This window comes from Lathamus discolor, chromosome 14 (assembly GCF_037157495.1).
Source record: "Lathamus discolor isolate bLatDis1 chromosome 14, bLatDis1.hap1, whole genome shotgun sequence".
NCBI lineage: Eukaryota > Metazoa > Chordata > Aves > Psittaciformes > Psittacidae > Lathamus > Lathamus discolor.
Genome location: NC_088897.1, coordinates 7,694,720 through 7,704,369, shown reverse-complemented (window position 1 = coordinate 7,704,369; position 9,650 = coordinate 7,694,720). Strand labels below are relative to the sequence as shown.

Genomic DNA, 9,650 nt, shown 5'->3' with positions numbered 1-9,650 from the left:
ACTGTGTTCACAGCCTGAAACATCTCGCTGTCAGGAATGCTCTTCCTTGCATTTATTCCACACCTCCAGTTTCACCTTCCTTCTGTCTTGAGTAATCCCTCTTCATATTTTTGTTCTTCAAATGTTTATAGTGCATTATGTTCCCTCCATCACCCCCAGCACCTTACAGCAACTTTCCTTATTAATCAAACCCTTCAGGCTCCTGTTAGTTTCTTAGCTGCTCTTCTCTGACCATCTTCTCAGTTACAATAACTCCAGAGTGATGAAGGAATCAAAATGCCATTTATTTTGGGTGCACTTATGTAAATGACTTATGGAGATGCACAGCCAAGTGGATCAAGCAGTGTTCATTTAAGGAACACATTCAGTCCTGGCTCTTGGACAAACACCTCCCACCAAGCACAGGAGATTTTTGCACATTAATGGCAAACACAAACTGCCTGTCTCTGAATAGGGCAGTAATGGGTTGTCTGAGGAGCTGAACCCAACCAGCTGCCACCCTACAGTTTCTGTTCAAAGCCACTAACGTTCTCCTTTGTGTAATGAACGCTTACACCCTGTAACGGTTTTGTCCCCCATCAATAAGATGATATAAGCTTTACACATGGGAGCTCCTGAAGACTTCAGTCTTCAAGAGAAGAGCAAGGACAGATCAACAGGAAAGAAGGATAAGTGTAAATAATCTTGCCTGTTCTGTCCCCTGCAGTTCCCTCTTCTGCCAACAGAAGGAAACCTGGAATTGGCAATAATAACTGATGCAATCTTGTTCCTCCCTCTCTAGGAGTGGATTTATGTTCCTGGACTGAGAGACTCGTCACACATTCCATCTGCAATTCAGCTTTCAGCACCTTGTTTACATTTCCAATGGCTCCATCCAGGACATTTTTCAAATTCAAAAGGAGTTCTGCATAAAACCCCAGGCTGGTTTGTGTTGGAAGGGACCCTAAAGTTCATCCAGTTCCAACCCCCTACCATGGGCAGGGACACCTTCCGCTAGCGCAGGTTGCTCCAAGCCCCATCCAGCCTGGCCTTGAGCACTGCCAGGGATGGGGCAGCCACAGCTTCTCTGGCCCCCCTGTGCCAGCACCTCACAACCCTCACAGGGAAGAGCTTCTGCTTAAGAGCTCATCTCAAATTTCCTATGTGCATTTCTTAAATGTGTAGGTAGCAGTAAAATAACATGCCTTGCTTCAAGAAATAAATTTATATTTTTAAAAGACCTCTTTCCCTGTTACTGTAAAACAGCTTTCCTCAGGTTTGTACTATGTTCAGCAGACACCTCTTCCTCTTCAGTGAGATCAGTCAAGCCAAGAACAAGATCAGAAGGAAGAGCACTGTTTACAAGCTCACAGAGTTTGAAGTATCCTTCTGAACCAAACCAGACTGTGCTACAGCACCCTCACAATCAGTCCCGATTGTTTAGCATTTCACTGCCTGTATCAGTTCACTCCTCCCCATTTGTCTTCCTCTATAGTATCACTGCACATGTTTGGGTCTCTGCACGGTTCATGAGAGGTGAAAAGTACAGCGCAGGACTAGGAAAGTATGTCTTACATGCAGAAGTTCACAAAGTTCTCCTCTTGACCCACAGATCCTGGAGCCATTTCAGCTTCTGGTCCCCATAAGCTGAAATTCTGCATTCTTGTTCATGTACTTTCTTAGAGCTGTTCTAAAAAAAAAAAACCAGCATGCACCAAAATACTCTCCCTTTCACAATCCCACCCCACAATGTCTGGAATGCAGCTTTCTCCAGAACAGACAGGAAGAGCTTCCCAGATTTATTTTACCATATGCATTCATTCGAAATGTTCTTACTAGATGATGAAGAAAACAGTTTTACACCTGGAAACTAAGGGTAAGTTTGAGACAGTCACAAAGAGCAGGAGTGTGAAAAATCAGTGCTCCTGACAACATGCAGCAATATCCTCAGGAGTTTCGGAAAGCACACTTGGCAACATGAGCTACAGTGAAAGGACTATCACTCAATAGCTGGCTGAAATAAATGTTGGTTTATGCTGCTATGAGCCAGCTGGGTTTATCCTTGTCAGGATCATCATGCGTGGTTGGCCCACAATATATTACATAGGGGTAATAATTCAAACCAGAGATCTTAGAACCCCCCCGCCCCATGCCATCTGTAACACCAAGTGTCATATATAAGGCTTCCTCTGCAGAGGTTTAATTAACATGAAAAATTAGGTTTCAAACAAAACACCAGTGGTTACAACTTCTCTGGTTCCTTTTCCTTATGTAAACATGTGGTTTTCGTCATTATAAACCAGCACAACAAAGTTCTCCATGAAAATCCATATTCTCCCCTCCATTCAGAAACAAATTACATGGCCCTCAATATAAGTCTCTGTATTCGTTGTGATTTCAATTGCTCAGTTCCAGTTCTGGAATGGGGCAAAAGAGGAGAAGTTCAGAGAGAAAAAACACAAAATTCTCCTGTTCATGATTCATGCCAGAGAGACCAGGAGATCATGCAAGTGTTGGCACAAGTGTTCAGAGGGGTGATTGTATTGCTGAGGTTTTCCATGTGGTTTGGGTAAGGATGCTAAAAACACTTCTGCTCATAGGCAAGCCTGAAGAACCCTGTGTTCCCATTGCTTGTGTAGCTTTAGCTCCCCTTGCTCAGGCAGGGTGGCTGAACTTGAGGTCCTCCATGTACTCTTTTGGTCTTGCCCTTTTAGTGCATCTGCTTGCTGTGTCTTATATCTTCATGCTATTTTCAGCCCATCTGAACAAAGACAATTGCTTTCCAGAGATGTGTCAATTCCTTCCACCAAGTTACACCAAGATCTGCTTTCTATTACTGACTGGTGTCCTTCTACAGAAGGATCTGAACCTTGACACCTTGTAATTTCCTCACAATATCTGCCAAACTGTCCTGTTTGGGCTGGGATAGAGTTCACTGTCTTCTAGCCGCTGGCACACCAGCATGAAATCAGACTGAGACCCATTTCCTTTGAACCCCTCCACATCTTCCTGCCCCAGCCTTTCCTATGTTCCTGATTTGTCTATCGTCTTTGACCTTCCAGGAAACAGCCACTGCAAATGCTTTCTGAACAATATATCAGGATAACACCATGGTGACAGACTAGTGAGGTTAAAAAACTCTGGTCAAGCCACCAGCCAACATCTCCACTATCCCAATACCTGTTGCCCAGCCTTGCAGAGGTTCATCACCCTTTCACCACGCTACTAGAGTCAGACCTGAGGGAGTTAAAATGAGTGTGCAAACTCACTTACACGGGTGATTTAATTGAAACCACACAAAGCAGAACAAATTCACTTCCCCTGCCCGCCGGAGCAGAGATTATATTATACCAACCTTCAAGTAATCAACAACCTGAAAATTAAAGCTCTCACACATTGAATGTAGAAGAAAAAGAAAATTTCAATCCAACATTTCAAACTACAAATGTTTCCTCTCAAAAGTATTGAAGTATTTTGATCTCAGCTCTCATTTGTGATGAAGAAAGATTTATTATTTAGCAATATTTTCAGTATGAAAAATGGCTTCTCTTCCAATCTTCTTTTAAAGCCATTAACTGCTAGTCTTCTATTTACTGCATGAAAGTTATTAGTATATTTTTGTTAAGTGTGGAAGAGGTAAAAGGGAAGCCAACAGTAACTAAGACACTTCTAAAATAAACACACATCTGCCACAAAGTAGCCTACAGCCAGACATGATGTGCTCTGCAACCTTATTTCCACCTTCATTCTACCTACCAGGCTTCATTTATTACTGCAGTTTCTTTTTCTCCTGGAAGCAGCAAGTAAAGGCAGGTAGCTAGGAGTACATTCATTTATATATATTTATATTATGTGCATTTGTAGTAAGCTGCACAAAGCTGCAGAAATAGAAAAAAGAGTACGTGGAGAAGGATGGCCAGAAGAAATAAGATCAGCAGGTTTGAATGTTAGAAGGGCAGGAAATATAAAAGCAGAGAGAAAAATGATACAGCTGACACTTTTCCAGATTAAGCATATCTGGTACATCTGACTCTTGTTGTCAACTGGAATAAGAAGATATAAAGGGAAATCAGCTATGACATACATTTGTGTTATTGCACATACCTAGGCTAAAGTTTTATCTGCGGCTTGGGTAAAGGCAGAACACCTACTTCTCCACGCTGATTGTGAGCTTTTTTGAGTTGCCCAAATTCCCTGATAGGATCAGAACCTGTCTGTGGGATTCATAAATGGTTTCCTTACATGTAAGGAACTTGATCCTGGAGATGAGACAGGCTAAGCAGCCTGGAGTCACTGCAACATTATCTCCTGTATTGAAAACACTTTGTTTTTAACTAGCTTCTGACTGTCATTCAAAAACAACCAGCTTACACTTCAGACACACAAGAATACAATTGCAGCTGCGAGGGTTTCCTTACAGCTCTCCTGAATAAGGACATAGTACCTGTAACAGAAGATCATCTGATAACAATGGATTCAGGAGATTTTTTCACTCACCGCCCTTGCAAAGCAGTAATGATATAGAGACAGTCATTCACCAGACTTGCTTGCTTTCTTCAAGGCCATCAGTCCAGCCACAAGAAAGCCTTGCTGTACAAAACCCGCCCTTCTCACCTTTCTACCCAGTCCCCAAAAATGAGCAAACTGGCTCAAAAGCTCCAACATAATCCCCATTCTCAATGCCCTCCCTTTTGTTCCCTGCCACAAGCAAGGAGGCAGAACATCAGGAAGGGAGCACACCAGGTATCCAACAGCCAGTGATCCCAGGGACAAAGGCTGGCAAAGACCCTAACACGAGCATTTCACCAAACCCAGCACTCAAGTTCAACTTCTAGTTCAGCTCCAAGATGACCACAGGCTAACGGGGAAAACTGATACGAACTGCTTTCTAAGTGCTTTTAGAGTCACAGAGATAAAAGCTAAGAAATTACTATCACTAAAAGAGATGGACGATATTTGAATTGCTCTGCTTTTTGCCTGAGTCTGTGTCCTTATAAAACTTCCCACTCTCAGCACTCCCAAAAGCAGCACTGGCTGAGTGAAGACACAATTTGCCTCCTTAATTTTCCTGTGTCTTACCCTCCTCTTCCGCTCTCCCTTCAGCCTCATCACCAAAACACTCCAGCTTTATCTCAGCAAATTTACTTCAGCAACTTTGTCCTACTAGATTTTTAGCAAATGTTTTATTTTCCCACTAAATGGACTGCCACAGGGAACAGCCTAGAAAGGTGCCAGGCATTTGATGTCTTCAGTTGCTCCAGAGAAATAGCCAAGCTTAAGGTTCTTAGTGTATTCTCCTTTGGGGAAGTGACTGAAAAGGTAAATGGTTTATGTTGAGCAATAAGCCAACTTTTAAAGGTTCTCATCCTCAGGTCTTCCAAGTATAAGCTGCCCCTCAGCAGAACCCTCTTTAGTTGTATCACACCCAACAAAAATATAGGGTAGGAATGTGCGTGCTGTTCTAGGAGGTGTGCTTAAAAAGTACGAAGCAAATGAAAGCACAAAGCTCTTTAGGCCCACCAAACGTAGGGAAAGGGTGACACATGAGGGAACAAAAGTAAGGTTTGTGCATTTAGAATTGGCACATTCCTGCAGCAGGATTGGTGAACATTTGAAGAGTCAATGATACTAGAAGGGCTGGTTGCATCTACATGACATGCATGGCACAGCCAGCTCAAGGAGTAAGGATGTCTCAGGAGTTTTGATCAGCATTTCAAGGCTGGTACATAAAAAATGTGCTCTACAGTGCTTCATCCTTCCCAGTCTTAGGTGGAAAGAGCTCTCTTTCTGAGGACATCTGCATTTCAGATGAACTTGCTCTTACCTCACAGGGACCTGGATGAAGTAGTTTCAGGTGTAGGAAGTTAGAAATCCAATGAAGTTACCTTATGTGCATACCAACTCATCATACAGCTAAGGGTTTTAAAACTGTTTCCCCCATAGATTTTAGTGTGAGGTGTCCCTGCCCATGGCAGGGGGGTTGGAACTAGATGATCTTGAGGTCCTTTCCAACCCTAACTATTCTATGATTCTATGATTCTATGATTCTATTTCATTCTGCAAAGACACCTGTTGCAGCTGCCTGTTCTCAACATGAATCAGATCTTGCACACATGAACAGCAGTAGCATCTTCAAGGCCTTAAAAAGCGAGATACAAGAGCAGGGTTATATTACAACAGCCTGTTGCTGGCAGTGGCCATGGCTTTGGTGTGCTCAGAGAGACTAAAGAAACTTAGTGCCAAAAAATGCAGCTGTAATGGGAGAATCAGACACCCCCATGTGTATCAAGTAAATGTCACACCAGGCAGAAAGCCAGAACCGATGTTTTCAGTAGCTCTAATGACTATTTCACCAAGTAGCTGATTAGGGAGCCACAGGGAAAGCAACTCTTGAGCTGGCTCTGGCCAGCACTGCAGCTCCAGCTCTTCATGCCTGTTCATGCAGAACAACATGAGGCCACAGATCCTTGTGTGTTTAAATTCAAGATCCATGTTGGATTAACTGAAGAGTGAGAGACTCTTTTTGCAACAAAGAACAAGTTGAACTAAGTTCAGAAACCCCCATACACCTCAGAAGTGCAGGAGAAAGCAAAGATCCCTGCAGGTGGCAGAAAGGTCACATAAACACACTACATTGAGGCTTCAAGAAGGTGAAGCTGTGCCCAAAATAGAAAGCACCATGTACCACTCAGGCAGGCTGACTGTAGTAGTAATACAAAACAGGCCAAAATAGTCTGAGGAACAGCTTGCGAAACTTGTAATATCTAATAATAAATCCTTTATCAAAAATGTCCTAGGTGGTAGCTTGCTAGAGAGCCTGCAGGGCCACTGGATGATCAAGGTATTATCTTCTTTCACAGAAGATAAGGCCACAGTGAAACAAGTTATGAACTTCTTTTTCTTCTTCTCAGTTCGAAGGTTTTGGCCCTAGAAGTCTTTTCCCCCACCAAGATAGTGGGAGCTAGTGGCCTTGGAAAGCTTTCTTGAATGTGAAGTGCTAGTGGAGGAGGTGGAAAGCACCTACAGTGCCAGATCACGAGCAGAGGGCAGTATTCAATCAAGAGTTTTAAATTAATTCAAATAATTCAACTTTTATCCTTTATGCCATTTGTTTAATACTTGCTTTTGCCCCAGTGTTTAATCTTGCAGGGGAGTTTTTAAGCTGATCTTTCTGGAAGGGCATAAATAGAACCTCCAAGTTACTATTCACAGGGAAACACCTCTTCAAAATGTTTTGCTGCTTGCACTAAGAGAAGAAATGCATGAAATGAAAAGGGCATAAGACTTCTGCCATGTAACTTGCAAAGGTCTTCATTACAGAATAGTTAGAGCTAGTAGGATTTTCAAAGTAGGCTACAGGAGTCAGGTATGCAAATCCTTCCCTAAAGGTTAATTGGGTATCTGATAACTCCCTTCATGGGCACCCCTGAAAGTCTTGTATTCATCATGAATGCCCTGGTTTATCTATTCCAATGCTAGTGTTTTCTGTGACAAAACTGAAATTCAGAGAGCAGGTAGATCAGATTTTTCTCCCTACTCGCATTCATCCAAATACTGGCACTTCCTGAAATAGTTTGGGTGAAACATGCACTATAATATTTCTCTCAACGCTATGTACAGACCAAATTTAGTCACCTGGTTTAGGATGGAGATTTAACTGGAGCTGTGTACAAGTTTGGTTGGGAGTTTTCTCACCCATACTCCTGATCAACACCCTTGATCTCAGCAGAATAATGTAGTCTTAGAGGATCAGGTATCAGCTCCTTTGCTCTGATTTTGCTCCTGCACTCTTCAACCGAGGCCAAATCCTGCACCTGACTCTGCTTTGTCAAGTACTTGTAAAAGCACAAATAAAAAAACAGAAACTTATAACTACTACTGTCAACAAAACATAAATTAACTACATTATCTCAGCCTGTCCTATAAACACCTACATACTGTGGCACTCAGGATATAGCAATGAGAAGATAATTAATTATCTTACTCAGAGCTGTGAAGATAAATTCACAGCTGGAATTCACATTGCAGCAACTGACCTGCAAACAGAGCTTGTCCCTCTGAGCTCACCATTGCCAGGAGAAGAGAAGGTAGAGAGGAGGCAGTTAACTGCAAGGCTCTAGACTGCAGTTGTATTTGTTCCTTCTTGTTTTGAAATGGCACAGTTCGCATCTGCTGGATACAAGTGAACATACCTTCTCTTATATTTTGATGCTAGTGTGCCTTGCAACCCTGGCCATTTGAAGGAGCAAATTGGAATTTTAGGAACCAGCCTGCTATAACTTCCCTGAGCTGGAACCTGACCCCCCGAGTCGCTATTACCACCACCAAGTCCTCCCAGTCCTTTGGGCTCTGGAGGAGAACAGCCAGCAGTGAGTGGGATGAAGCCAGGGCTTACTTACCAGCCCGTGGAATCAGAGATGCTGCACCCAAGGGTGCTGAGAGAGCCATTTTCCCCAGGAGGAACTGATTCACTGGAATTCCAGTGAACTTGAACCTCAGTTTTCAGTTAATAGTGAGAAATACTGTCAGGTTGGCAACGTTTTGACCTTAGAGGTTGCAAACAGAGCAGAAGGAACACACTTCTCTTACAGGCACAAGGACTCCACTCACAATTAGAATTCATATCCTGATAAAACATATAAAAGCAAAGTTACTTCAATAAAATCCTTTCAAATCTCTGAAAGGTTTGAAAGCAGTTTCAAATCTCCTGATGCAAGTGCACTTTAACTCAGTCCTTTCTGTTAAACTCTGATCTATTTGCCTTTTTCCATTTCCCATCGGACATGCTGCTACAATTTTCCCTTGATGTCTGCCACCTGTGAAAGCCCAGAGGAAATGATAAGAATAGCCTAATAGAGATGAAAAATGAAGCAATCAATAGGCACTAAAATGGAAAACTGCATACATGTATATTACATTAACTACATAGAAATAGATCTTCCAGGAGACTTCACAGTAATTGTTACAAAAATAAATCACATCCAAAAAGTGATTATTAATGTTATGGGAAATAATGTTGTTTCTAATGTCATTTTTACTGATGGATCACTAATTTATTTTTGAGGATGCCAGAATTAATAGCCTTTGAAGAATTCAGGTTAAAAAAAATAAACCTCAGAGGCTATGTAGGTCAACACCGCCACTGTTTGCGATTTTAAAAGGGAAAACAAATCCAAAGGGATTCGAGAGGCTGCTTCCCCAACAGTTACCAATTCCCAGCTATGCAGACCCTTAACTATGAGATGAAGTCATAATTGGAGATGTTAATTAATATTTCAGTTAGGTATTGAATAAAGGAGCAGAGGAAACCCAAGACAGTGTCAACATTTACTGAATGCATTTTGAGCAACTCTTAATTCAGTATTTTTTCTGTAGATGTTGTTTTGACAATACCACAAGAAGTAACAATTAACGGAGTACAAGAAGATGCAGGTCAAATAGTGATGACTATCCATTATTTTTTTCATAGATAGAGTCATAAATCTGTCCATTTATCCCAGGTTTCCCATCTTCAGTTAACATACTGAAGAAGAAGCTGCTGTTCATCCATGAAGCCAAGGAGCTGCCCTTCCCTCATTAGGCAAATGAACATATCCTGCTTTTTCCTTCCATAGCTCATTTGTGTGACTACAGCCTTTAAACAAGAGTTTCACCCCAAAATGACTCTGAGA

At 42.1% G+C, this 9,650-nt stretch overlaps 1 long non-coding RNA gene across 1 annotated transcript; it reads right to left on the bottom strand.

Moving 5' to 3' along the window:
* Nucleotides 1-1,378: 1,378 nt before the first annotated feature.
* Nucleotides 1,379-8,525, bottom strand: LOC136021866 (uncharacterized). Its single transcript, XR_010615929.1, has 2 exons — nt 8,379-8,525; nt 1,379-1,669 (listed from the first exon to the last, which is right to left on the bottom strand). It is a non-coding gene; the product is annotated as an uncharacterized LOC136021866 (long non-coding RNA).
* Nucleotides 8,526-9,650: the final 1,125 nt, after the last annotated feature.